This window comes from Corythoichthys intestinalis, chromosome 13, assembly GCF_030265065.1.
Source record: "Corythoichthys intestinalis isolate RoL2023-P3 chromosome 13, ASM3026506v1, whole genome shotgun sequence".
NCBI lineage: Eukaryota > Metazoa > Chordata > Actinopteri > Syngnathiformes > Syngnathidae > Corythoichthys > Corythoichthys intestinalis.
Window position 1 is genome coordinate 38,963,664 of NC_080407.1, and position 6,989 is coordinate 38,970,652.

General features: G+C 38.9%; 1 protein-coding gene across 1 annotated transcript in view; it reads left to right on the forward strand.

Moving 5' to 3' along the window:
* The window catches only part of LOC130927676 (gastrula zinc finger protein XlCGF26.1-like), a 47,630-nt gene extending 44,047 nt beyond the window's left edge, over window positions 1-3,583 (forward strand). Inside the window, exon 5 of the mRNA XM_057853630.1 lies at window positions 1-3,583. The gene's annotated coding sequence lies outside the window, so the exon portion shown is untranslated.
* The last annotated feature ends 3,406 nt before the right edge of the window (window positions 3,584-6,989 follow it).

Here is a 6,989-nt window from a genome sequence, read left to right on the forward strand (position 1 = left end):
GATAATTAATATGGAAGTGCAAAGAATGCAGTATCGAACTAGCTAGCAGGTATCTGTTGCTGCAGCATTTCAGACTGTCACACGGGCATTTTAGGGGCAGTTATCGCTTTCCATGTCCATACACAGATTGCCCTTGTACGTATAATACATGGAGTAAGCTATTAAATCCCACATACAAAAGTCATGCTAAACAGACAACTCCATAGCCATTAGAAGTATCTACATTCCAGTGTCATTTGTGTTCTTGTAGAGAACTAGCAACAGAAAGAGATTTTTTTTCAGCATTTAAATGGACATCTCAGGCATAATGAAACAGTTCCATGTGTTTTTAGGCTGTACATTTAAAACCAACATGGACAGTACATTTAACACACACAAAAACAGGAAACACAACATTCATCCGAAGACTTTCAAGCAAATGTAGTCCGTGCAAGCAATAATTTACATTAGTTAGATAATTCTGCCGATGAGTCCATAGACACAGATCATGAATACGAAACACTAAGTTGTTTTGATCCCGAGGAGTCACAGCTGAGAAATTATATTGAAGAGAAAATTGCATGTATTTTACTTAAGTTGGAAAATATTGTACACGTTCGAAAGGCTGTTATTGATGAGGTCCTCTCTGATCTTCACTTTATAATAAATACAGAATCTTTGCCTTTTACAAAAGCTACAGTTTCTGGTGTATTTCAGAGCCATAATCTACAAGTTGAAGATTCAGTCGTTGATGAGCTTTCCAATGTTATATGTCAAACTAACCAGTTAGGTATAGCTATTGCAAAGGATGGCCCTCTTGCTACTGCATATAAACGTAAGGAATACTATACCTCTCATTTTAAGGTTGTAGAGCCAGTCGAATATATACTAGATGCCCAAACGAAAAGGACATTTCAGTACATACCTCTATTACAACTCTTGCTGTTGCTCTGTGACAAAATTGCCCTTGATCATCTCCAAAAATACAAAACCAGACATCGCCTCCTCGCTTACAAGAGTACCGCACCATAAGAGACGGTGAGTACTATAAACAAAATAGTTTTCTGTCTAGTGAAGGTCTTAGAATAGCACTTCATCTTTACGTTGATGATTTTGAGATTTGTAACCCTCTGGGAACATCTCGTAAAAAAAAAAAAAAAAAAAAAAAACTCTGTGGCGTCTATTGGGTTTTGGGAAATTTGCCACCAGGTTCCCATTCAAAACTAAGCTCAATCTATTTAGCTGTTCTTTGCAAATCTGATGATGTCAAGGCCTACGGCTATCAAAAAGTTTTAGAGCCACTCTTGCAAGACTTGAGTATACTAGAAAAGCACGGAGTCTTTATTTCACAGATTGGTCAGTTTGTTAAAGGTTCAGTGCAATGTGTAATCGCCAACAATCTTGGTGCACATTCGTTAGGTGGATTTGTTGAAAGTTTTTCTGGTGGGTCAATCTGCAGATTTTGTACAGGAGATAAATCAGAATTTCAGAACAAGGATGTAAAGTCTGGTTCTTTTCAACTTAGAACCAGAGATATCCATGATGTTCATGTCCTGTCTGCTCAGGAAAGTGCAACTGTTTGCTGTGGTGTCAAAAAACTGTGTTTTAACAGAGCACCTTTCTCATTTTCATGTAAGCACTGGCTATTGTTGAAATATATTTCCATTTATTCACAATAATCATATGTGGACATTGCATTCTCCATCATTAGACAGTATAGGCCATTGAAATGCGGCACATCTAGAAAATATTAGCTTGTCCGAGCAGGATGGACGTGCGCAATGCACATTCCAAGTAATTTTGACCCTGCCCCCAAGTTAGAGGGAAGAAAAAGACTCCGAGCAGATCAGCGGGGGCACTTTTGTCCTTTGTCTAATGGTACCAAGATGTATCGTCTGTATTTGTTTGTCTTTCAGTGTAAATTCTTTGTTCTTTTTTATTCCTGAGTTCTGTGTCATCATCTCCTGTTCGTTATAAGAATAAAACAACCTGTAATAAGGATAAAGCGACTCTTTTCCTTCACTATCCTCCTGATATTGGACATGACCTCTTTGAGGGTGTTGTTCCAGTTGAACTTGCACGCTGTATTAGTTTATTAATCTCCAAAAAATACTTCACTCTTGATTTCGTTAACACGCTGATTCAGACATTTCCCTACAAATGGGGAGACAAAACCAATCGCCCACATGCCATACCACGCTCCTTCACATCTAGCAACACTATACGGGGAAATGCACATGTAAATTGGACATTGTTAAGATTTCTTCCCTTTGTGATTGGGCATATCGTACCAGAAGACGAACCAGCATCGCTGGTGATTCTGGATCTTAAGGATATTGTTGAATTGGTTGTGGCCCCTGTACACACAGATGAGACAGTTGCATATCTTGAAGCTAAGATATATGATCACAGGCAGCATTAACTTGAACTCTTTCCACATGTTAAGCTCCTACCTAAACATCACTATTTAGAACATTATCCGCAAATGATACGTCGCTTCGGACCTCTGGTTGCACTGTGGACCATGAGGTCTGAGGCTAAACATAGCTTTTTCAAGCAGGTTGCTCGGCATACAAACTGCTTTAAAAATACAGCTCGCTCACTATCTACTAAACATCAGTTTATGCTGGCCTATCACACACATGCCTCCAACTTCAAGAAGTCATCCTTGGAGGTCACGGATGTTTCAGTCATGCCTCTGGATGTCCTTAGTGAGGGAGTAAGATCTAAACTGCATCAGCGATACCCAGAGGTCACTGAGGTCCATATGGCAAAACATTTGTATTACAATGGTATATGTTACAGTAAGGGGATGCATATTGTACATGGATCTGTAGATGGACTTCCAAAATTTAATGAGCTGATTCAACTGTGCATTGTAAAGGACAATCTGTGTTTTCTAGTGAGAGGTGTATGTGCTTGGTACAGGGAGCATTATCGTGGCTTTGAACTGTCTGACTCACCCACTACAGAGGTTGCCCTGATTGAGCTTAGTGACTTGGAGGACCCTTATCCCCTTGTGGAATACATCGTAGGGGGCTTGCGCATGGTAATGTTGAAAAGATTTTTCATCGTTAAAGGTAAGTGACATCGTTGAATATAAATTGTGGTGCCCAACTACCATAATTTCACGAATATAAGGCGCACCCATGTATAACGCGCACCCCAACTTTACCTGTAAAATCTGGGGGAAATTCTTGTACCCGTGTATAAAGCGCACCCATGATTTTACGAGTAAATTTTTTTGGGGGGAAAAGTGCGCGTTATATTCGGGAAATTACGGTAATGTATCTTTTTTTTTTTTTTAAAGTAGCCTGATCACAGACATATTGGAAACAGTGTTGATCAATGTGCTGATGCATAGAATAATTCTGAACAAAAAAAAATAAGCGTTTCAGACAGTAAAGTTTCTTTTTAGTTTGTAAAATATAATAGTCACGTGTTTGATAATTGTCAAAACATCAACATAAACCACCACAGAATGAAAAGTACAGATTAAACAGGGGTAGACTGCTGGACCTACTTCTGTCCTTTTAATCTGTACTGTAGTGATCTACAATATGGTATAAGGCAAAGTTACATATTTTGTAACACATGTAACTCTTTGTAATTCCTGCTTTGGATCTATGTAATCTTGTGTTTGTATGTGTGTATACATATGTATGTATGTATATATATATATATATATATATATATATATATATATATATATATATATATATATATATATATACACATACAGTATATATAGACTTTTTTGGATAAATGCAAAAATCTTGTGAAAATGTCTTTGAATGTTAAAGAAAAAATATTGAAAAATAAGTAACATGAAATACCTGATTGAGAATGGGTCATGTGACCCCTGTGTGTGTTAAATACATAAAGAAGCCACGGGCGAAATGCCTGGTTTGCTCTGAATAAAACCACAGCAACACAGTTCAGTGTGCGGTGGTTTATGTTGATGTTTTGACTTGAGATGTTCCTGCGGCCGACCAGCACCTGATTCCTAAAACTGGTTGTGCAGAGGGAATTCTGTTCACTCATGTTTGATTATTGTATTTCAATGATATTTGATCATTGCAAAAAACGGAGTGTTACCTCAAAATTGATCGTCAGTCAGGCCCCTTTAAAAAGTCTGCCTCTGAAATTTATTTCATTTGCATTTAATATGTAATTGTTATGCATTCTTTTCTTGTTCTACTTCTATGTTGTTTCAGATCAGGATTAAAGGTCTTACACAATGACAAATCCAGCTGTTCTACGGGTCATCTTTGGTGATGCATCTGACTCAAGAAAATGGTATTCCAGAAACAGTGGACCAACTGCATCATCTCGTAAAGACATGCTTTCAATTGAATGAGGACTTCCGTTTGCAGTACATGGATTCTGACTTGAATGTGTTCATGAATCTAACTTCAGTGTCTGAAATCCAAAATAAGAGCACACTCAAAGTAATAGACATGTCTCTCACGCCACCTGTGGAACCCTACATCACTTTGTACCCAGTTGAACCGTCTGATGAGGCTCCGAATACCACAACCCCGAATTCTGAAACCTTTTCTTCATCACTGGCCTCATCAAGCAGCAATGATACGCTGTGCACATCGACCTCACATTCATCCCAGAATTTCATCTCTCAGGATTGTCCTCCTGACCCCAAGTTTTTGTGGTCCCTAAATTCACCTAAGAAGCTGAATTGGAGCTACAGCAAAAGAATAATGAGTTTGATACAAATGGAACATACTTCAACCCTGGGCCAAAGCTAAAAGGGGTCATCCTTGATGGCCTAGCGCAAGAGATGATAAAGTACACCAAATACGCAAAAGACTATCAGTGTGAAGAGGTAGCAGCAGCTTTGACAAGGGCCCATCCTTGTTTGGGGCAGCTAGGAACCAAGACAGGATTTGGGGGATGGAAGCAGTCACTAAAATATAAAATGCAAAATTATCGAACAAAGCTTGGAAGACTCGGTCATCCTGAAATCTGTGTAAACTCCTTGAAACACAAAGGAGAAGGCCAAGGCAAAGCTGCAGCTAATATCAAGAAGCCTAGAAAAGGCTGAAGTCAACTACATGCACCCAAAAGGTGAAACTGCGGAAAGCTTGGAGAACGAGAGAATGAATTTATTGTCAGAACTGAAAATGGGGGACAATGAAGTTGTAATAAAAGCAAAAATGGAGAAAACCTTCTCTCACAGACATCTCGAGGTTGTGGAGCAGAGGCCTATGATAGCAGACTTCAAAACTAGATGACCTGCCCTGTTTGAGCAGAGTGAAGTAAGTAAATGTTTTTGTGTTAAGTTTTGTTTTTGTCCATGGTGATTAATTGCTGCAATTTGTATTTTTGTATTGCAATAACCCTGCATCCCTTTATGGCAGTACAGGTAACATGTCTGTACACTGTTGAAAATTTTTCAGGTGAATGCAGAGTTATTGCGTATCACCACCAAGCCACTGCAGTCAAAGTTCCTGTCACAGATGGACCACTTCATGGACAAGCTGATTCAGATCTTCCAGAAAAAAGGAGGCGTTAAAGGGCAAAAGATCAAGCGCATCCTGGCAATGACAGACTCGGTTCGTATAAATGCGTCAAACAAACTTTCACTGTATTGTGGCGATTACATTTTTTCTTGTCTGTAGCTGCTCATTTAAAGAAATATTTTACAGCTGGAAATACTGTGTTTTCATAACACTAGAAAATAGGTGCAACATGAACAAAGAAAATGGGCTGTGGCATTTGCTTTTGTCTAAAAGGGAAGAGGGAAAATCTGCTGATAAGAATGCACTTCAGTGCACCATCCAAAAAACACCTCTTGCAAATTGAGTGGTTTTTGATTGACACAAAAATGGAAATAGAAATGCATCTGTCCTAGAACCAAAACCAAATGGTGGGCAGTTTGTCCTTGTAGATCTGCAACTCGCCTGATAATGATAGCAGTCTGGTTTAAAGTTAACTATTCCTTTAATCTCAGTAAGAGGGAGGCTTGAAGTAAGGAGGTGAATGCTTGAAAACCTACCTAGTGCAGCTATAATTTTCACAATTGAATGTCTTTTACAATTTGATTATACAATTATTCTTATCACACGACAGCCCAAAAAGCCATTGATCTTAAGACTGCTCTAATCCCTGCACCATCATCACAATATGTTTTTATTTGTCACCGATGTTTTAGGGTGATGACATCAACATAAGGGGGGAGTGCATCCTGAGATGCCTTGTCGTCTATGTCAACGAAGACCCGGATGTGTTTTTCAAGGAAGTAAGTTTATCACAGTTCTTTCTCATGTAGTATAATTGTAACGCATACATATCGCTAATGTAAACATGCAACGCAAAAAAATACTGTAATTCATCTTTTTCTATTTTTACTGTATTTCCTGACTTATGGCACCTCTATTTTACTTGACAGAAAATTACTGCAACCTAATGACACAAAGTAGTCACTGTATACACTGTCAATTATCAAACAAAGATAGACAGTACACGCGGACACACCTACCTTTGCAAGTGGGGATGGATTTAGTTTCTCACTCCTGAGTTTTTCTATGGTAGATTAAAAAGGGACCACTGCAATGCCATGGCTTAACCACTGAAAAATGTTGGCCATAAAGCTGCTAACATTATGTTGCCACCCAGCTCTTTTACACTGCTATAGCCTTGGCTCTGACAGCTCCAGTTTCAGGCATTGATGGAGCTGAAGCTGATCGGGCTCAGTTCACTGTCATACATGTTGTGTGCCTCAGATTCTGGAGGTGAAAACAAACTCCACCTCTGAGGAGTGGTCTGTGGAATCAGTGACCTGAGAGTCTGTGTCTTTGTCCATTTCTATTTCATCTGTCATGTCAAGTTCTTATTCACACATCTGCACTCTGTCCGGTTTCAGCTCCTCCTCTCCCTGTTCTGTCAGTGTCTGCCCACTTTTTAAAGCATTTTTCAAAAGTATGCAAAAGGTGATGTTAGGTTCTGACCACAGGGGTTAGTTACTCTATAATATTGTGACTAATCTAATT